Source organism: Pogonomyrmex barbatus, unplaced genomic scaffold (genome assembly GCF_055798465.1).
Source record: "Pogonomyrmex barbatus isolate J1 unplaced genomic scaffold, ASM5579846v1 scaffold6, whole genome shotgun sequence".
NCBI classification, from domain to species: Eukaryota; Metazoa; Arthropoda; class Insecta; order Hymenoptera; family Formicidae; genus Pogonomyrmex; species Pogonomyrmex barbatus.
In genome coordinates, this window is record NW_028297160.1 from 6,893,018 (window position 1) to 6,916,320 (window position 23,303).

General features: G+C 38.1%; 1 long non-coding RNA gene across 2 annotated transcripts; it reads left to right on the top strand.

Moving 5' to 3' along the window:
- The first annotated feature begins 255 nt into the window (after positions 1-255).
- LOC112552299 (uncharacterized) lies at positions 256-20,224 on the top strand. Of its 2 annotated transcripts, none has more exons than XR_003096549.2 (4): positions 256-398; positions 1,090-1,325; positions 17,696-17,792; positions 19,979-20,224. It is a non-coding gene; the product is annotated as an uncharacterized LOC112552299 (long non-coding RNA). The 2 variants fall into 2 exon arrangements; XR_016140692.1 differs by having other exon boundaries at positions 1,184-1,325.
- The last annotated feature ends 3,079 nt before the right edge of the window (positions 20,225-23,303 follow it).

The following is a 23,303-nucleotide window of genomic DNA, read 5'->3' on the forward strand; positions in this document are numbered from 1 at the left end:
CAGTGGACGGCCTGATGCACACCCCGCAAGCAGAAATTATCCACTTTTGCGGTAATTCGTAGCTTCCGACGCGCATGCGGCATCGCGCAAGATGGCCGCCAACTCGCGAGTCCCGATTGGCGACGACGGGGCGGGTTATTTGAGCGGCGGTTGGTGGTTCAGCGTTACCCGGCGCGAGTAATTTTGATCGTGATTATACTAATTTCATAGTATGCCCCTTCTCGGTGGCTTAAAGCATCGGCCAGGTTCACACGAAGAACGGCGACGCGAGCCAGGAGTAACAGTGCCCGCGAAATACAGAGCGGTTCGAGGAGTCTCTTCCGCGCCGGTCGCATCCGATTTTCGAATTTTTAATACTGATAACAACCGCTACCAATGGACTGCGCGCCAAACTCGAGGTACGTTTCTTGCAGAAGATACAATCAAACAAGACGACGTAATTTGTTAATATCTAGCTGATAGTTTTCTTCAGATAAAGCGCGGAAAAACTAAATAGGTTTATATTGTATTATGTTTATATTGTATTACTTCGTTCATTTAAATTTCCTACGCGTTTGTCACTTGACAGCTGATTGTCACACATGTGATTCAACGCATGCAAAAAGCGCGAATTCCATGCGACTCACGTTCTTTTTCTTCCTACGAGCGAAATAGAAGCCGGAACACGAAGAAGAGCGTGCGAAGCAACCGCTTTGGCACTATTGCTATTAACGTCGGCTATATTAAACCATAATTGTCCCGTGTTGTTAGTGCGGCGTATTCATAAGCGAAAAGCCCCTCTTTCGCCTTCGTTCCTCTGCTTATCCTTCTCTCTTTCTCTTTCATTCCCTTCGTGCCTCTCATTATTGCTCTCCTTCTTCTTCCTTCTGGAATTCCTTCTCTCGTTCTCCTTCCCTCTTACTTATGCCCCGATGTCTCTCCTCTCCTCGTAACAAGCGGAGCAGCGCTGCCGCCGCCACCGTCGCCATCGTCGCTCTGGTGGGGGTTAAATTACCACAATTTTGTACTTTTTATACCGCGAGGGAAAAAAAGAGGATAATTTTTGGTGGAAACGCAACAATTTTATCGGCCGTTGTTATGTGAGATCAGTTGGTGTCTACTGCTGCTGCGCGTTACACCTGTCTGCCTTGTGCGCTCCGATCCGCAACGGGACCAACGTGTTTTCGAATGTTCCTTTGATCAGGGGACGACTCCGCGACCTCTTCAGCACCGAGACGCGCGTCGACAGCCGCCATCTTGACGACCTTGAAGAATAATTTCTGTGGAATCCATCGTGCATTAACCCACCGATCAACCACGCATCGCGTCCATCGAAACGGTGACAGGTGACGTAATATCAATTGTATTATTTTTTACTTTCTTTATGGTGATATTTTAGTGAAGTGTTCTCACTCGTACGTGACGTATGAGAACCGTGAAATATCAACGAAAATTTTAGCTTCAAGATGTATGTGTGCGTGATTACTCGTGCCATCAAGTGCGTGTAGCGCACACGAATGGTCGCCATTTTGGTGAACGTTCAGCCTTCTTCCGTTAGGCATTGTATGCATCTTTTATATGTATGTGCTATGATAATGAAAATCAATCAACTAAGATTTTTCATAAAAATTCTTTTTCTTTCTTCTAAATCGTTGTTTTGTTAAGTGTATTATTTTAAATGATTGCATAGTAGAATGTGCATATATGATAAGCTAGTCGGTAGGTACTGTTCTCTAAATAGCTATATAGCTTATAGCTTAATAGTTACCTATATATAGCTTACATAGAACAAATATCTACTGCTTTAGTGTACAAAATTGTTTAAAATAAATTCTTAACATTATAGCTTACAATAAGATTATATAAAATCAATGTTTAGTTGAAAAATTTATATAAATTTATTAATGATACATTTTCTATTGCAAAACACAATTAAATAATTTAAATAATATAAATATTTTATAATGAACAAAACATCTTAATTATTTTATTTATGAGATTGGACTATTTTATTTTTTATACAGAGTTGACCGCATTGATTGATTGAAATAATCTGCTACTAACAGATGATTTTTAATTATTAGTTGTCGCTACGAAAAAATTCGCTATCCTGCACGGCTTCTTCGTCTTCAACGTGTAGCACCTCCCCGAATGAATTCTTCTTGAATTCCCTGCCGGGGGCAGGAGCATCACTGTCCCGGGAGATTTATATCCTTGGAAGTTACGTCCTCACGGGGGTGTTCACTTTGTGTTTAAACTTTCTTTTCTTCGTCGCTTATACAGCCGTAAGCGTCTCTCTGCCCTACGCAAGAATTTCGGATACTGAGGCTATTACTAGAATAAGAAAGAAGGAAGTTGAAGAAGGATGTCGATGATCCTTCATAGCCTCCGAGGCGATCTAGATGACGTAACGTTGTTAGAACTTATCTGATTTAGAGCTGGATGCTATTAAAGACTTCGATACTGGGGTGGGCATTCTTCACCTTTTTAGTCATCAAGGATAAAATGAAGAAAGGGATAAATGAAGAACGCGCAAAACTCCATCGTGCAACTGTTCTCAGAAGTCAGTCACGGTACAAATATTACAAAGCACAGATGAGTGCGATCATTCCGACAAGATTTATTTTGTCGATGGTAAAATCATTTTAACGAAATCATCTTCAAACGCGTGTTAAAGTTAAACGCGGGTATTATCTCAACGCTAAAATATCGTAAATACTATGGTACGACGGGTGGCACTTACAAGCGCCTGTGTTTACTCGACTTATGATCGTTAATGGATGCATAAAGATGCTGTTCATTGTCCACTAGTAATTTCAGAAAATATACAACGAGTCAGCGTTTAACCATCAGTTTATAGAATCAGATAACTCGGAGGTATACGTATTAAACGCATTATTCTCTACCGTATCATAATGGTAGTTTGTTGAGATCTGAGTGCTAGGTATTGTTGCAAAAATAATGCCCAATAATATAAGAACTATTTGGCTGATACTTTACTCGTCGAAATTTTATAATGTGTGAATTGGTGTGAATGCATAAAATTTGCAATTTCAGATATTGCTTAAATAATTTATAAATTATCGGTTATTTTACTACCTGTCTGAGATAAGATCTAAAACTAGAAGCTATGTAAAAGAAATATCATGTAAAACTAGTTATTGCTGTGAATAATCTTGTTATTAATTATTTATTACGTAAAATATCTCAGACTTGTCGAGGCAACCGTTAATGGCAAATTCCTAAGACTATCTTAAGATGAAAATTTTAATATCAAAATATCGAAGGTAACGAATTAAACTATTGAAAATTTGCGCACTCAAACCTGGCACATTACATAGCTGTCAAAATTATCATATAAAACGTAAACGAATGACAACTTTCATATTTTTAATATTGTGTAAGATATTTGAATGCGTGCGTTTCAAACGATTTAATTGGTCAACTTTAAACTTGTAAACTTTTTCTAATTTAAAAATTATTATCTCGAGATGTCTCTCATTAACCATTATCATGACAAATATTTTGTATATTGCAATTTTTATATGTATAAAGATATAATGATTTCTTTGATTTCTATTCTTAATGTAGTAAAATAAAATTACGGTACATTTAAATCTATAAAATTTAGAAAATATATCTCCATACAAACTTATGTTTACAACTTCGTTATTATTCGATATCTTATAGCAAGTATTTTTTTTCGCGCGGGGAGAAAAGAGATCTTCCGTATACGTATTGCGATCCTTTGTAAAGTCGACGAGATCGACGGACCAGTTGCGTTCATTATTGATGCCGAGGGTATCTATCGCTCCCGGGCTTGGTGGACCAACGTCAAAAAAGGAGAAGAAGGCAATAAAATCGCAAGGGCGAAGAGGACGGAGGTAAATAACGGTGGAGAAGGCGTGGTTGGCGCGATGCGGCGCCCTCAAAGCACGGTCGTCCCTCGAGGATACATCCTTTAAGAGCTCGAGGTACGGCGACCGTCGAAACTGGGAGCCCCCTAAGATAAGATCCTTCTAGTTATCGAACGGACTCCCGTTCTCGATCAATGTACCGAAACCCGTGAACGGGTTTCGATGAAGCCGCGGGCGAGCCGATCCACCTCCCGATTTCATCTTATGTCCGAGACACTTCAGCCTTGAACTACCACAAGGCCGCTTAATCTCGATCTTGATCACTCGGATGTCCTTGATTGATTTTAAAAAGTTCTCTGCCGATTGAACTCGCCGCGCGAGATCACCGTCGGCAATTTCTTCCGCGAAGCATGCGCGCCGACCGTCGCAATACTCGTTTGTCTTTCCGACGGCAAGAACATTAGCACCTGCTACCATTCATCGATCTTTGCAATATAATTTCGATAGTTTCATAAGAATTAAATGTAATTAAATATAACGTTCATAAGACGGTGAATTATTTATTGCAATGTTTGGAATTATTAGGAAGCGTATTTGTTCAAAATTGTATAGAAGAAATTCATAGATGTTGATATTAAATAATACAATGAATTTACTAATTGGATAGATGACTAAAATCAAGGAACAAATTAGGATCATTTCGTTGAAAAATTAATGACGAAGGACGCATGACATCTACTCATGTCCCGTTTCCTCGAAAACGAGACAAGACACATCCGCATGTCGGATAGTAGAAATGGTCGAAACACGCCTAAAGCCTCGGGCTCCAAATAGGCACCTTCGATCCGAACCAGCCGCGCGGTGGATCACTTTAACGATGATACGATGAACTCGCGGCCACGGAAACAAAGACTAAGACGTAAGAATGAAGGAATATACGTCGTTTAAGGTGGTAATTACAGCCTCTTTTTATATCTCTTTTCTCGCAACCGCGCGGCAGATGCGGCTAATGATAGCCCGAATGTGCCGATGTGTCTCACAGCGGCGAGGGACGCGACCGGGTTCCTCGGATTCTGGCGCCATCCATGGGGCATTATGAGATTGGCTACCAATTGGAAACGTCGGGATATCGCGTGTGATTCTGATGACGGAAATCTTTACATAAGAAGCTGCTGCTGAGTGTGAAAAAATTGAAACCTCCAAATTGATGTCTTTATATGATTTTTTATTGAACTTTCCGCATATTTTGCATCGCATGGATAACCAATTATCGCGATAACAAATAGTCATTATTAATTTGTATTAGATTGAAATAATTACAAAATAATACTTTTAATATCTTTGCAACGAATTTTGAAATTAAAAAGTTTTTTCTTGTACTGTTTTATGTTACTTCCTGATTTAGGTATTCCGAAATATATTAGAATATTTAATGGCAAAGTGTATTTAATTGCAAAGCTGTTGATGTGATAATTTTACTTTCCTTACCGCTGTTTTCTCACTATATTTATAAATTTATTACGATATATATATATGAATATAATATATATGAATTATGAATCTACTTCATTTACCGATTCGAGTTGAGCGCAAAAAAGTATCCTTTCCGTTCATATTAATTATCAATTCTATGAACGCGGCATATAGAATTGCTAAACATCAGTAGGATAATAATTATAAATGATAACGAAGAATTAAATTCCCTATGCCTATTGTTCATGATAAGAAGCACGATCTCGCGCGTAACAACTGTATCGTTCGATTTATCTGGGTAGCATCTGGAAAGAAAAGGTGCGGTGTCTCGGAACATGCGCTTCACGCGAGCTGCAGAATTCCGAGAAAGTTGAGAAACGGCCGAGTTTTAGGAGAAAAACTTTGAAATTTCTACGAGCTTCATTCCTTTACGTCTCTATTACACGGAAGACCCTATCTATATGCAGATTCCAGACGGGTTTTGTCGCCCTCGGTAAAATTAAATTCGCTGCACTCTTTTTATCACGTGATCTCACCCGGAGTATGCATCCACACGAAGAAGTGATGTTAGGCCTGGACCTGACCCCGCCCTGTGCCTCTAGCAGCCTCTAATTACCAAAAATTTTATGAGCCGCGCTACGGGTTCTGTCATTTGTTTGCTCAAGCACGCCGGAAGTCCGAGTTAATTGATTATCTGCTAATTTGTAACGTTGCCTGCTTAGAAGATACCGATGCGTGAAAATCAATCCTAATGTTCCTTTCCTACATCTTTTTTAATCATACGTGGACTTACACAACAAATAATTTTAATGGTCGTCAGAATTGTAACATGACGTGTATCGATTTGTATTATTATTTATTTCTTCTACATCTTAGTTAAATATTTTCATGATTCACTTCCAATCTTTGATAAAGTAGAAATTAATCTCAGTATACATGTATTTAAACTAATTTTATTTTTAATTTAGAATTATGGAATTTGGTCAGAACGTAAATGTAAATAGCGTGCGTATTTATCAATTGGTGAAACTTACACGAGGAAGAACTTTTGTACGTCGCGATCAGGACAATGTATACGCGTGTTTTCAGACGCCCGACACGCGATCAATGATTGCGGCTAGGTATAGGCCAGGTGAATATACAGCTGTCCCGTCCATGAATTTCTAATGCTTCAAAAATCGCGGCTTACTCGTATGAATAATGAACGGCCATGCAAAGTGCTCGAAATATAAGAGGATTGATTAGCGATTTTCCATCGATTCTAGAAATTCGACATAAAAAAAAACGATAAATATTAATGAATAATGATTGATTTAATAAAAAATTAAAATAAATTTATGTCAAGTTTTCCATTAGTTTGTGTATACATAACACTTTTTAGTAGGTGAGAAACGGAACTATAAATTGCAACATGAAAGTAGAAGCGGGTGATATTTACCCTTGTCTCGTTAGCGGATTGGATAATTATATCAAACTCGATCTGATAGGAACGATAATTTAAGGTCATTGACTGCGCATTTCTACGGGGCGTGTTACTTAGAGTTCTACGATGATGAGCTTTGTCTGTCATTATATTAGTTATTTTTACTTTTGTGCTAACTTCAACCGTGAGAAGGGCAAAAAAATGGTGTTTACATCCAGATAAAATTACGCCTTTGGAAAGCGTGATTGAATATCGTTAATAATTAAATAATTATTATTCTTAAAGTATTAATTCGACAACAGACACTTAAATGCATTATGCTTCATTAATTATGTATTAAATGTTCTTTCTTCACGGATATTAAATAAAAAAAACTTGCTTGTAATTATGTACTTCTCAACGTGTTGATTTTTGTTATTTTATTCTTAAAGAAAAAGTGACTTTAGCACACAAGAATAAAATTTTAAAAAAGTAATTTTTGATGCGTACTGTTAAAAATGTCGATATTTTAAATAGCTGGAAATTTGAGTTAATTTATTTTGAAAAAAAGTTGCGTAATTAAAGAAGAATGCAAGAAATGTTGATTCACATCAAATCATGAAGCATGATCTGTAAAGTAAATAGATCGTATACTTTTAAAATCATTCTTGGCTTGTCTCGTTGACAAGTCAATATTATGAATTCTTTGAAGTTATCCAGAGAATGAAATGAAGCCTACCGGGGAATTAATCGTAAAACACGAGCAGAGCACCATTGGAATTTACTCGGCACGGTACTAATTATTAATCGCAAAATAATCCTTTCGGTCAGTGCAATCCTTTTTTGTAATTTTTTTAGAAATATATTCCGTAAATAAATATGCTTTTGACAGTGTACCACTTCAAAAGAACATTGATATATTTTTTGTACGTTTGTTATTTCTTTTTTATTTATTTTTTCTACCGTTTCATATATTATTAACTGGACACATAAATAATAAGTAAACTAAAGATGTATTTATTCATTACATACATGTAGAAAATTCGACGTTGCTTTGCTCGCATTATTATTCAAGTTATAATCTCCTTTTTACGTTGTATTTTTCTTTGTAATCTAATTATGGTTTTATATATATATATATATATATATATATATATATATATATATATATACAGACAAAAACTCGATTACTAGTAGGTATTTATATATATTAATTAAGAAATTATCTACGCAACTACGCAACTTTATTGAAAGTTGGTTTCGAGCGACAAATTGTAATATCGTTATTGAGTATCTGTACGATTATTATGTCTTATACATGTTATCTATGCAAATTATCAATGATACAACATGTTATTGCTATCTCGCTGTATATATAATTTGTTCATTATTGGTTACCTAACAGTTAGCTACTTTCACCGTATCTATTAGGAGACACTTCAGTCTCAAAAATAAAATGAAGTGCTTCTTGTTGTCAAACGACGCAAAAAGAGTATAATATTGCATACGATATTATGCATACAATAAGACAGTTTTTAAAAATGCCATCTCAAAATTACCGGCTTTCGGGGTCAGACACGGCAACGGCCGCGTTTCGCCGCGAACCTGGCGCTCCGCGTTGACCCACTCTACGCGGGTCCGGGCTGTAATAACACGGCAACACGAAATAAACCGACGAATTAGGTACTATCGGGTTCTGCGAAAGCGGTCGACAGACGGACGTTACCAGAATGAACGAATGAACGAACGAACGAACAGACGGACAGACGAACAGACAGCTAGCGCAAGGGCCAAGCGAGCCGAGCAGAGCGAGGAAGAAATCGTGCGGAGCGCGAGACCTGGAAAGGGCCTGGTCTCGTGCAATTACGGGGGCCCGGCAACCCCGGCATTATCCCCAATTATCCGCGTGCGTTTTGAGGCTAGGTTTTCGGGCCCCCTCGGGGGCCAGAATCCGCGCGAGAGCCACCGCGAGGCATCGCGACCCAAACGTCCGTACAGACCTCGGAGGTACAGAGCACGGTAGGAAGAGGAGAAGGAGAAGAAGAAGAAGATGCAGAGGGAGACTGGAGCACTAGTGATCCATTATGTGGCGTCTGCCGTCAGACACAGATCGATTTCACCATTTTGGCTCGGTGTCTGGCCTGTACATCTTTCCTTTCAACCGCAAAAGCCACACGATCGAAACGGTCGCATACTTTGTGGCGATCATCGCGGAGAATATTACGATGTGTGTGTTCCGAAATATCAGAATTAACATCTCGAATTTGAGAGAGAGAGAGAGAGAGAGAGAGAGAGAGAGAGAGAGAGAGAGAGAGAGAGAGAGAGAGAGTTTAAGTTTTTTTATTAGAAAATATTTAGATAATATTTTTCAGAATAGCCAATTTAAATTTTTTTCGTGTAAATTCTTCGCGGAAAAACTGATTTTAAAAGAATTATATTGGTTTAGCATCTAATAAACTACTTGATAAAATTTCTTCCTCTAGTTTTGTTTTTATACTTCGTATTCCCACGGAAGTTTTTCCATCTAACAATAAGAGGGAAAAGCAAATTTGTAAAATTGATTTATAAATTGTTCGATTAATGTTATACCAGCGCGAACAAATGGCCAGGAAAATACTCCCTTCGATCATATATACTAAATCGAAATAGTAGTAGCGATCTATTACGTGGCGTCTGGCATCGGTCCCGAATCGATACCGACGATTCAAACCTGCGGATCTCTTAACCGCAAGGCATGCGACCAATTCGCCACGAAGAGCTGATGTAGAGCTATTTTGACGACCGCATATCGAATGCCTCCGGTGTAATCGTGAGCGGAAGGACGAGGAGTGGAGGAAGGTCGAATAGGCGATTACAGCTGCCGGGAGAAAACCGTTACAGATCTACCGAGAGTGGCTTTGAGTGCAGTTAATATAGAACATCGGTTATGAGATCTTTTTTGAATCCAGAATGTCGTGAACGTAACATGAAAAAGACAAATGGGACGACGATGCTCGAAATGGTGATAATGGATGAAGATAAGGAGTTGCAGGAGTTGCAGTTGTCGCCAATTGAAATTTATCGTAATATTCTAACGCTATAAAGCGCGATCAAATATGCCTCGGAGACAACTTCGACAGCAATTGGCAAAGAAGAGAGATAGGTAAACGATGACGAATATCAGAGGTGGAAGCGAATGGCTATAAATGCATTTTTGTGGTCGTAGACTCTTTTTAGAGCCGCGGTATTTATATCAGGAAAACTTCGTTATACTATCAAGTCTTTCCTCAATGATGTCGCAAGATGAGATAGAGAAGATAGAGCGAAAGAAAGCACGTAAACCGTTATGGCGTTAATATAAGATTGTTTATTGCATACTTTTCATACCGTTATCTTCTCACGAATATATTCATAATTACTACGTTTTAAATATGCGAGATAACCGGAAGCCAATCAAGACTGAAAGATTTATGATATCTAAATAATTAAATGGCAGGCATAATCCATCTCAGCTACTACTAATCGGTAATTTGATAAAAAATTACAGGTATATCTGATTTAATAAAGATATTACACTGTCATAGAGTAATTCCTCAAATCTATCTATTATCCGATAAACGGCGTGATTTTATCGGAACTTTACTGAATATAATTATTAATGCAATTTGTGCAAACAAAGCACAAGATTCCGATAGAAATTTTATACGTGTAACCGTCTCTCATGCATAAATCATAACCAACTAAAAGGCGGCCTAGAAATCTTCCGCTTATGCGTAATTAAGTATGACTGATGTGCGCGAGATACCTAGTATTAGCCGACTCGTCTAAGCGAAAACGAAACCGAATAACACATTCGTAAGTGCGGCTGCTAGCCGGTCAACTAACCACAGTATAGCTTACCGTGTTCCGACAGAAACTTCCTAAGTGCTTGAGGAGGATGTAGCTCGCCGTGCGGTATCTCGTAAGCTTTTGTCGATCAGCGGAGGTGATCTAAGCCGCTCAATCATGGAAGGGCAGGGCCGGGTGGGCCATGAAAATAGCGCACTTTAGAGGACTCTGGGCGAGTTCCCCGGAACGTGGGTTGGCGTGCCACGAGAGATTTACAGTCTCCGCACCGGAAAGGGTATCGAGAGGGCGGCTGTTGGAAGAATGGTTTCCGGTAGCGGTAGCTCATAGCCTAGGCGCGTATATACGTCCGCAACGACCGATATACGCATGCCAAGTTCTACTCTGCAGAACTAATGCCGAGCCGCCTGGTAGACACGCTCGGATACGTGCTCGCATGCTAAAAGGACTTATATCTAAAACAGATTTCTCGCCGTATGTCTGCATATATATATATCAGAGCGCATCGCGTACGAGAGACTCTTCGAGGTGCATCGAACGTGATTTTTGTCCGAAGAGAGACTTCTCCAAGCGTTTCTATCCGTCGGAAGTCGCCGGTTCCATAGTTAACACCACGCGATTCCCGCTGCGTACGTTCTCGCTCTTCCGACGGCTTATACCGCGTTATTACAGCCGCTTGGGAAGTGTCCGTGAAAAGATACAATAGAGGATTGTTTGATTTGGAATTGTTAGGATGTACTGAGCAAGGAGAGCAAGTGTATAAAGCCATAATTTTGAGTGAACTATGCATCACCGTGATTATGATTAAATTGGGTGAACACCATTCTGCAAACTTGTGATTCTTATTGTAAGTTTCGTATACTTCAAAACGCCCTGAAGTAATATCTTTCTGAGAAAGTTATTGCTCGCTTGAGCTTTGTTCTATTTTAGAACTGTATTTCTCACCCTGCCCTCCCTTTGTCGTGCCCCTTTGTCCTATAGTACGGGAAGTACTCACTGAACGACTAAGATCATAACGTGCAACGTGCGGCGAGCACTGTTACTCATTTCGCGAGGCGTACGGTCTGTTTACGCCGACGATTACACGCGAGGCTAGGAGTTAAAGTGTTAAAGGGATTCCAGCTTTTGTTCGTTCCGCGTTCGGGCGTGAACCACGCGTCGGTTACGGTCGAGCCTGCTATTTTCCCCGCGGACGATCCCTTCAATCAGGAATTACGTACAGCACGCATGGTGCCCGCCGCCGCCGCCGCGTATACACGGCCGTGCGGCTGGTACAACTCGCGGCTTACACCTTTCGAGTACAATTTTCATAATGATATGCGAGAGAGCGAGAGAGGTCGAGTCGAGTCGCGCGGCCTGCTGCATGGCTCCACCTGACATACAGAGCGGACCACGCGGCAGATGACCACCGGTACCCGGCATTATATGCGTGCGCCTCCTCCGAAACCGATATTCTTTGGGGATAATGAGCGTCCCGGTAAGCGAACCGCCTACCATCGTGTCAACCGCGTGCACGGCATTGACATTGTGCGCCGTCCTTGTCGCCGTTACCAAAAGTCGAGCTGCGTGCTCGTTAAAAGAAGAGAGAGGGTGCCCTGACATAGGTAGGTGCAATGAACTCTAGCGGCCGGTCAAATTGCTACCTTCTTCAGCGCACCCTCCTTATTACGGCTCTAGTTTCATCATGGAAAATCACTTTGAGGGAATTTCCGTCGGAGTTGGATTTAAGGAGCGACAACTATGATTGGATAAACGTACGCGAGCAATACTCGTCCTGTTAGAGAAGATGGCTCAGGAATTTGAGATTAAACTTTTATTCGCGTTATTCGACATGTGACGAATGTCACTTCTTGAACCTCGCGAGTAATAGAAAACTTCTGCATCTATTAATTTTAACCTGCTGCATATTTTATTACTAATATCTAAATGTAAACTTTTCTGGAGCACTTAAAATGAGAGAAATATTGAATTTAATGTAGGATTATTCCTAATATAAGTAGAATAATTAAACTTTCCACTGCATACCATTAATCATAAATATTTCATGACGGAAACGATCATGTAAAACCAAGCATAGAAAGATGTGTCCAACAATTAGTTAATAATTCTCAATATTGTATTGTATGTAATAAATATATTATTATTAAATTAAAAAAAAAAGATATATCTTACGTCAGCTCATAATAAGATAGCGCACTTCCGTTTTGCGGACGGGAAATATCAAACTATTGATTTTTCTTTGTTCGCCGCAAAACTAGCGGCCTTGATCGCTTCCCTCGTAGGAAGTTCATGACCGTGATCCAGGAAGATTGCATCCGAGTCCGCTTGCGGACTCGGCCGGAATACGGGGAGATTCTCACGCGAGTTTCCGCGTGCAGGCGTACTCGCGCGCGCGTTCCTCGCATCACGAGCTCTCGGCCATCGTTTTCTCGCCGCGCGTGCAGCTTTCGAAATATCGTAGCGCTCCGTTGCACGGTTCGGTGCCTATCAATCACTTGGCGCATGGCCCGACAATAAGACTCCTCGAAAGAGAGAGCTATTATCCTGCCAGACTCTGGTGATGCACGACCTCCGGGCCTCGACGCTGGACCTTAAATTCTCGCCAGATGATTGTGAGCCGCACGAAAATTCCGTAACGTTTTGCGAAACGTTTGGCACGAGCAAAAAGCGTTTTTTGGCAACGCATAATGAAATTTTATGCTTTGCGTATTAATTTCTTTGACATGAATATTATAATTTTGTTGCATTTAAGTTTAGCTAGACTTTACTTCACAATTTTCTTCAAGGAATTATTTATTTAAGAATCTTAAAAAGTTGAGGAAGATACGTGATGTCTTTTGCTGATATAAATATATATGGTTGTACATATATTTTATTCCTTGGCAAATTTTTCTGAGTTATTTCTGATTACAAAATCGATATTATGAAGTACATTGCAGAAATCTCTTTAAAATGGATAGAGCAATGTCAGTATGAAGTACATGTTGAAGAGCCGAGAGAAGAGAATTATGACGGTGTGGGCTCTCAGGAAGCCTCACGTCCGTATTAAATCTCAGGCAAGCACGACGGCATAATGAAAAATCCGACAGTAGACATAAGTCAGGGCCGTCGCGAGGAAGAGCGATCGGGCTTGTTCTCCTCGTGAATATTCATCGATCTCTGCCGTACAATGGCAGGGCTGAGAGTGGCGAGGAGAGAACGAGATTCCGCACTATTAGTGCGGAAAGAACGTCCGCAACGATAAGATATTCTCCGTATATCATGTCTCGATTCTCACTCTCAGAATATGTTAAAATCTTTGATTAACTCTATATATGTTATTTCCTCACATAAATAGCAATTTTCATCACTATTACTTAAAGTTTCACAATCATCTTTGCGTATAAAATTACGATAACTATACATTTTTGAATGTTTAAAATAATTATTATCAACTATCGCAACTACACATTCAACATAGCTTTTATCTTATTAATTTTATAGTATAGATACCAATAAATATTTTATTATTTTAATTTTTAATTTTTAATATGTTGTAACATTATAAATATTTTTAAAAATCATTAAAAATTAATTTAATCTAAAATTTCAATAACCAACATTATGCGAAATAGCGATTTTTCAGAAATTACAAAATCTTAAGGACAACAGCGGGATTTAAAGTTTCTTGAGGATCGCGTGACAGACTAGTATCCGTGTATCCTTGAGGGAAGAAAACTCGTCGCACGTATGTCGATGTGCATGTAACCGAAGGCATATACACGGCACCAAGATGATCTATCGTTGCGTACAGGAACGCATGCTACTTGCCGACGGCGCGAATCGTCACGAATGCAAGCACAATGCAAGGCTAAAAACCAACCGCAGAGAATTCACGAATCACGCGACACGCGTCGTTCGTGAAATTAACTTCCTCTCATGCTCACGTATATTTTATTAATCCCATCAAAAATTTTCAGAACTTGCTGCATTGTAGATTTACCTGTCAATTATTTAATATTATGACTCTTTATCTTTTATTCCTTGCTGAAACATTCCACGAATACACAAAGCATCGCATCTTCATATTGGATTTTATCTTAACAAAATTTTATTCAAATGTAACTTCAAATTGTAACAATTTTTCACTAAAATACAATCAGATTCTATATTAAAAACTAAAAAAAATAAAAGACTAAAAAAATAGAAGCAATAAACAAAATGTAATATCAGCCTTGCATGTTTAAAAAATAATATTTCCCTTTCGAAGGAAAGTGTCTAAAGAACCATATATCGGGCTGTTTTATTGCGTTTCTCGTTTACTCTTAGATTTACTCGTGGGGTATAGTTTTCTTCGAAATGACATGCAAATGCAATAGGCATTCAAGGCGAGTCTTGATTTTTCAGGGCGTTACTCTCAGAAATTCTGGTCGGTTGATTGGTCGATGCAGAACGTTGAGGGCGGTGCGGTCTGTCGGCGGAAGATTTATATCCTGAGGCCGAGGTTGCTTCTACCCATTCCCGACTCACGACCGTGCTAGGCACGCCAAAAACAAAAAGCAACTTTGTGTCGGAATTCGCGTATCAGCGACGCCTTATTTAAAATTCTTTCTTATATCACACAAGCTAATTAAAATGTTCTAATTTGATTTACGCATAGTGGAATATATAATTATCTATGTTCAATACTAATTAAATTGGAATGAAATTCTAAACGTACCAATCAAATAAATTTATGTTCGTACGTGCAAAACGATATGTACAAAAATGTCCTCAGCAATTAGATGAAAATCTCAGATCGGCTATTAACAAATTAGTCAACGGTATTTATTCATTGATAAGAAAAGATTAATCAGCTTGTACTTAATTAATTAAATATTTATGATTATCATTTTACGAGACGTGACGCTCATATTTCAAACTATTAATTGTTTTAAACTATTGACGCTGTTAAATATTGTTTATCATATATTACACAATTTCTGTGTTAAATTGTTAGTACAATATATATTACAAAATTCAAGTATATCAGTTATATAAAATCGATTACTAATTTTTTTATTAAGATAGCGAGGGATATTTGACACATCACATTAAATTCAATACTCGAAGAATATAATTAAAGAACGCCTAACGCGGCGCACGATATTCACAGGATGGCTAATAATTGTGATTTGAGTGGGAGTTGAAATCCAATGATTCCGTGGATTCTTCTCGTGATATGAACACCAGACATTAACGTTACCACGGCGCGTTTCAAAATGGAGGATTCCGGCTCGGCGAGAAAACGATGCGATGTGCGGTGCGATTATAACTCGGCCGCAAGGGCCGTTGGGTCTATCAAAACCCGCTCGGCCATACATCAATGCCATTTATACGTATAATTTCGATGTCGACTGACTCTTGGTTTTATTTGCCACGCGTAAAAGCGAAGGCGTACGGAGCCGCAACGCGAGATTTGATGTTAGGTAGATGCAACTCTGCACTTTGTTCCATTCTTTTATACATATGTTTATCCAATCCTTTCGAGATGCCTATGTATATATGTAATATACAAAATATAATTAAAAAAAGAGCTTGATTATTTAAGTTATCTAAGTTATCTAATTCAACTAATCATAAAATACGTTACATAAAATATTTACCTCTCTTAAATTTTATCATATATAATACAACACAGTATAATACAACACGACTCATCGTATCGCCATGTTTTTTGCATTCTAATAATTGATTAACTAAATATGAAAAATACATAGCGCATGATCGAAGAAGATACAGAACATTATTGGCAGTTAAATGATACGATATTATCCGAAAGTAATAAATGTCACATTGTGGTTTAATGGCCCTGTAATTTTGGTCACATAACTGTCACCGCACTACGAGTTATAAAGATATAAGCAGCATATTAAGTGTCAATTCTTTTTGCTAGAATTTTTATTTGCACGAGATTACGGATTATATTAATTATTACCTCTTTTATTTTTACTTTCAGTAGCAGTAGATTTACACATATATACATATGCCTCTTTTAAAAAAATGTCCTAAATTCTTTGTGTGAATTTTTTATACTTTATTTTTTTATACTTTTCTTGTGTGATTTTTTTTTTATACTTAAGCAAGCTTCTATCTTTTTATATCTATCTCTTTATATTGTCATTGCGATTGCTTTCATAGAATATGCATATGCTCAACGATATTCTCCCTCGCCATTTTGTAAGATTTGGAGGACCTGGGTATGGGCGAGGAGGTCCATATACCACGCGCTCTTCTTGCGCCGAGATCGAGTAATAACCCAATAAATCAGGATACCCCAGCCGGTGCAATTACGTTCCGTGGCTGAAGCCAACTCGCAGAACCCAACCCCTCTCGTAAATATTGCCCTCTGCGCACCGACGCAACATCCTCGCCGAGTCCACCGCTGTTTCTTCCTCTCTCGGTTTCCTCTTTTTTTACGGCGGTCTCACGACCCTGCCGCAATGCAGTGGATCCTCCTCGTGTGCATCACACGCCGGGGTTGTTGACGATACTCGTGCCTCATCCCCCTCGTGAGCATCTCGCTCGTGTTCTTTTATTATCGCCCGCCGTTCTCTTACTGGACGCGGATACCGTAGCGCAACCATGGGAACCGTCGTGGCGTGTAGTGTCCGGGCCCTTTTTGGGGGGTTTAATTGCCACTGTGCGATCTGTTAATTCGCGAGTGTCAGCTTGAGAAAGCGAGCCGAGAAGCAAGAGGGAGGATTTATCTCTCCACCGTCGACAACGTGAAGATTCTATGGGAGTGTGTAGTCGCGAAAATATGGAGGTTGAAACGGGACGACGGACAAGAATGCGTCTGGGCTCCTAAGTGAATCATAGATAATCGAAATAGGGGGAAAAGGCTTAAAAAATAATTCTACTGTATAATATGTTAAATAAAAGAGGATCGATATATTTAAGATCAAATTAACATCTCTCTTATTAAAAAGATCTCATTATTCAAGTTTGAATTAATAAAACATTGCGCACATTGTGAGAGTGAAATAATTAATAATTATTCACATATATTCTTAACAATTATTGTATTCATAAAAGTATTTCATGTGGCTTAAACATTTTTAAATATATTTTTCGCTCTCTTCCGACAATGGTTTCGTCAGATGCAGCGTTGATGAACATTTGTACGATTATCTTTCAGGATGGCGAGAAACGGCGGGAGGGTCTCTCCGTGGCGTTTCCCGAAAATTATCGCCAGCATGCGATGCCGTGCACGCTTCACACATGACATACGACAGGTATGCTATCACAGGAGCGCAATTCTATCAATTTTGTCATTCTCAAAGGAGCAGGAGATGCGCGTTCGTTACTTTTGACAGCTGGCCTGCACTATTAAGCCAATAACACATTGTCGTCGCACAACAATCCGCAACGATCCGTTTATTAAAGCATTCACGATAAAGCATTAACTAGGAAAAGCGTAAAATGGCATGAGGCAAATTACATCGTTCGACAACACTGAAATTTGTACGAAAAAAAAAAAAAAATACAAATAATCATCGTGAACGCGATACCTCCGAAACGGTTTGTATGTTATTGGCCGATAATTATTGAGAGAAACGAGCACACTGTGTAACACGCGATATAAATAACATGGCAGTTCTGGCTCCAGTATACAATATAAATTGACATCGAATACCATAAAATTTGCGTAATCTTTTAGTTTTATATACGAATTAGCTGTCTTCCTTTACTTTCTCTATGTCGCCTCATTTTAGTATAAAGCGACAGTATGATTTGTATGCGTTCGAGTTTGAGAATATTATAAATTTTTACAATCTAGTAATCCTTTTTATAATATTATGCAAATGACACAATTAATATTCTAAATAATTGGTAGACTGAAAATGATATTATTGTTATACATTATTATCTCAATTTCTCTCGCTTATAATTTTAATCTCAGAGACCTTTGTAATATTTTTAAAAATTTATTATAAAATTCTAAAATTCTTAGAATTCTGACATTTATTTGCTAAAATCAGATTGAAGTTTCTGATTATTTGTGCTTCTGTTATCTTGTTGCTGTCATTTGTAATTCTAACAAATTTTCCTTTGCTAGAATAAGGATCGATATTATTTTTATTATTAGAACCAGTGAGAAAGTTGAATAACAATGGCGTCTTGTAGAGCGCTTTAGCTCGCCATCGGCATTTCGACGTTAGGCGATAAATCTCAAGACGAGTGGGCTTTAGGAGGCCTGGTCGTGTTAGAAAAGAAGAAAGTAGAATGCGAAAATGAGGGAATGCGCCAATAGATTTACGAGGCCATCCGTCTTCGTAGTACGCACTTGATGCTCACATTCGCGATAAAAGCGCAGCTCATCTATGCCATGCTTGTACATGTGCGTTTGTGCGCACGGCACATATACATATGTACGTACGATTCTAGAGGAACGGTTCGTTATTATAACCCACGAGACGTAATTGTTTCCAAGGAACCAATATGGAGAAGACCTTGCCTGAGAACTCAGAAGTATTAACAGTCTTTCTACAGGACGTTTCAGCAATAGTGCCAGTAGTCACGATCATTTCGCTTGATTCTAATCACGGGTAAAAAGGATTATGTATTGGGATTTACATCAATATTACGACTGCAAAGTCTTAATATCACCAAAAAATTTGTATAAAGAACAATTATGAAATAAAACTGATAAAAATAAAACTAAAAGTTATCGATACAATTTACGTTTAGCTATCTTAACTTTTATTAAGCTCAATCTTGTGAATGAGATCTTGAAAACAATGATACGAGAAAATTGCAGATTAAAATGATTGAATAAATTCATCACTCATTTCGTCTTTTAGCGCTTGTTTGATTTATCAAAATGTACAAGAAAGTATGTTAATATAAGCTATAATTTAAATTCGACGAAGTTGTAGGTCGCGAAGCGATAACGTAGTTCCAGATAAACGTGATGGCGAGTACATTAACATAACATAGTGGTAACACAGTAGCACGTGAGCCTTAGTAGTAAGTTTTGTTAAATTTAAATTTGAAAAGTTGCAAATATGCGATGACAGCATCGATATCGGTGAGACCTTGCTCGAAAATATCATGATATTAGTTAGCTTCCGCGGAAAGCCCAATAGTGCCGCTAGTCACGACTATCTCGATCGATTGTAATCTAGCAAGCGCGAAGGAAGCCCACAGTTGTACTTTTATCAGTGATCATGCAAAGTTGCCTTTTTTTTTTTACAAGCGTGCAACAACGGAAACGGCTTATCGATGTCACGACTCTTATTCGAATTCCATGTAAGGAACAACGTCGAAAATACTCGAATAACACAGGTGACTTGTGAATCGCGATTAAATTAAAAGCATGCCAAGCAAACGACGATGTCTAATTTGTTGCTGAGAATGATGTGATAAATTACGAAACTTGAAGCAAAAATCAACCATGATTAATTTTATTTGCTTCCAGATTTTCCCCATGCAATGAAGGATGAAAGGATTTGCATACGTCTTGTTGAGATGGCCACAGTTTGAAGATTATCCTTGAAAAAGCTTTTTCCGATAGTATTGGCTGCATAATTAATCGAATAATATTCCAATTTTTTCATAATAATAAATGCCGGACTATTAATCAAGTTTGAAATTACCATATTATCACATTACATAGTTTTTCTTGTAAAAAGATAGAGAAGAAAACATAAATAAAACATAACTATTAATATGCGTTCCGAGCGTATATGCTACAATTAAGAGATATTAATGACTTTAACAGATAAAATATGAAATAGTAAAATGATATTTATAGAGGTAATTTTGCATTATGAAAAAAAATTAAAAGTCATTCAATGTAATTTAAAATCTAATGTAAAAGTATGCCACGAATCTTTCTCTTTACTATTTATTATTTTCCCTGACATTAAACAATTCTAAAAAAATATTATTTTTCTTCCGATGCAGATTGCATCCTTGCAAACGCAATCTTTTAAATTCTCACGATGCGAGATAAATGCAAGTACGTGCCCGCTCATTTACGCGCGAAATTTTTGCGCATTTCGCAATGTTCTTGCGTGTTACGAGAAAATAGCGGAGATACGTGCGTCAGCCGGAAAAAAAATGATTTTTTAGAGCGCGAACCCGGAATGGCGCCGACGGTCCGGTTTAATCTCGACACGCCCATTACACACGGCGTACATATTACATCACGATCGCATTCGATAGCAAGCGTATCTATATGAGCTCTATCCCCCCGTGTCTACCTACGATACGTGTAAGCCGCAATTAAAATTCAAGAAAAATTCTTGGAAACCTGTTTCGAGACCGAGCGAAATATTTCGCTACGGGGTGGTCACGCAGGAACGCCAGTCACGGATGATCTCGTTTAATTGCTCTAGCCCTTAGATGCTTCCCCCTCAAAATTTTTGTCGTCTGCCACATTCTGTTCGATATTCTTTACTTTTCATTCTTTTCTTTACTTTTCTTTACTGTTCATCGCGATTATCAATTATTCCACGCAAAATTTATATATTTTTTCCATAGCTTCTTATGACTTCTGGTCATTTAATAAAATAACAACACAAAGTTTAATTAAGATTTACAATATATGTATCTGACTTAATATTTATTGTTATGTTGATATATCTTAGTCCATAGAAATTAATGAGAAAAACTTAATAAATATTATATATATAAAATATAATTTTGTAATAATTATTAATAAATGTATGTAAAAACAAAGCTGTTATTTTTACATATAATAAATTACCTAAATAATTCTATTTACTAAGTATTTACTAAGTTCATTACATCGTATCTTAATAAGGCAATAAATATAGTAAACATTCAGTCGGAATATCTGCATATAAATTACAACGATAATGTATAGTTCGCGCAACATTAGAAGCACTCCTAACGTACCGTGTTGCGGTTGCAATTTTTACTCGCTGCTAATCATACGATCAGTAATCGATAAGGTCGTCACACCACGCCAGCTATGTTCCCAGGAAACAATATCACTTATCCTACCATTTTTTACACTTTGCTAGTAATTTTTTGCCTACTGTATTGAAACGTTTCTGTTGCGTCCGCGTGCAAGCCTATCGATTATGCGCGACGTCAACGTGAAAGAGAGAGAGAGAGAGGAAATTTCTTCGTGGAAATCATTTTCTAGCGTGAGTATCTTGATACTTGGAAAATGTTGCGCAAGTAAAAAAAAAAAGGAAAAATCGTAGTGGTGGTAGCCCGCGTGTAAGATCCCGGGTATTGTTGTGATTTCGTGAAATGGCGTGCATGCGGTACGAATGGTCACGAGAGACGCGGTCTTGGAGAACCACCATTTTGAGAGATGCTGCATCCTGCAGACCGTGCAACCCACGCAAACTCATGGTCGACGGAGAAAACTCATACCGCTGCAACCACCCACATCCCAATCCCATTGGTCGAGGCGTCCTCATCCATGGGATACCACACCACCCACAAACCCAGATCATTGTCAGGTTTGTACAAGATATCCATGAGCCTTGGGACGATAGAATATTATCTCGTTTGTTTCAAATAAATAAAGAATTTGTATTAAATTTAATATCATAAATTATTATATATTATTAATAATAATAGAAGAATCTTAATTAAATTTTAGTTGTTATTAAAAGTGTAATTTAAACTCTTGATTAATTAATATCGCCTTGTATTTCAGAATATGTTTTATTTTTTATTAAATTTTATTATATTCTATTGTATTTTAAGTCATCAAGTAAATTACAAAATTTTTATAAGGAAAAATTGACGTCAAATATATTTTTTTGTTTTGACCAAAAAGATCTATTCTCTTCAGTCTAATAATTTTCTTATTACATTACATTATATTACAATAGAGACGGATATAAAGGTTGCAATAAACTGTGCTGCGGTAAATAGAGTTGTCTAAATTTCACCCAACAAGCTAAACTGAGCTGCTTGCGTCGAAAGTGTTCGAAAGCCAAGCCGAGAACGGTATATCGAATTGAAGACAAAACACGTTTCGCCGAGTGGATAGGAAGGTGAGCCCCGGTGAGTCTGAACACGAGAGTTCGCGGCTTCCCCTTCGCCGTTTGGATTACGGTGAGTTAGACTAGGGCTAGATTATCTCAGTGACGGTAAGTATAGGTTGGATCGGCAGTTCTAGCCATCCCGCGGCCATACCAGGAGCATTGCTTCTCCGAACACGTAAGTCTGCCGCGCTTGCCGAGCGCGCCGAGCCACGCGATAATTCATGGGACTTTATGCGCACCTTGTGTAATGCCAGCTCTGTCGGCTTTTTCTTGGCCTTCGCTGCATCCTGAGAAAGGGGGAGGGCAGGGAGCGAGCAAAACCTTCGGATTATTGGCAACTTCGGTGGCTGGTTAAATAAGCGCGAGATTTCGCGGAAAAAATTAAAAGAACACTCGGAAAATTGACTGAAAGTAAAAGATCATAAACATTAGAACACATTACATAAAAAGAATATCTGAGACCTATCAGATCTTTCGTTTGCGTAATTTCGTTCACTGAATCGCCTGAATCATATTTATTATTAAAAGGTTTTATAGGTCACGTAAATTTAATTCTGAAAAAAAAAAATATATATATATATATATATATAAATTGTTTGAAGTAATTGTAAGTTATTTTCTAAAATTGAATATAAATATAATTGTATATATTACAATTCTTCCATTTCTTATAGTCTCAATTTTTTATACATAAATTATTCGCAATCAGTTCAAAGTTTTTAAAATAATTATTAAAATTTATTATTCGGTTTTTCCGTAGTGAGAGAT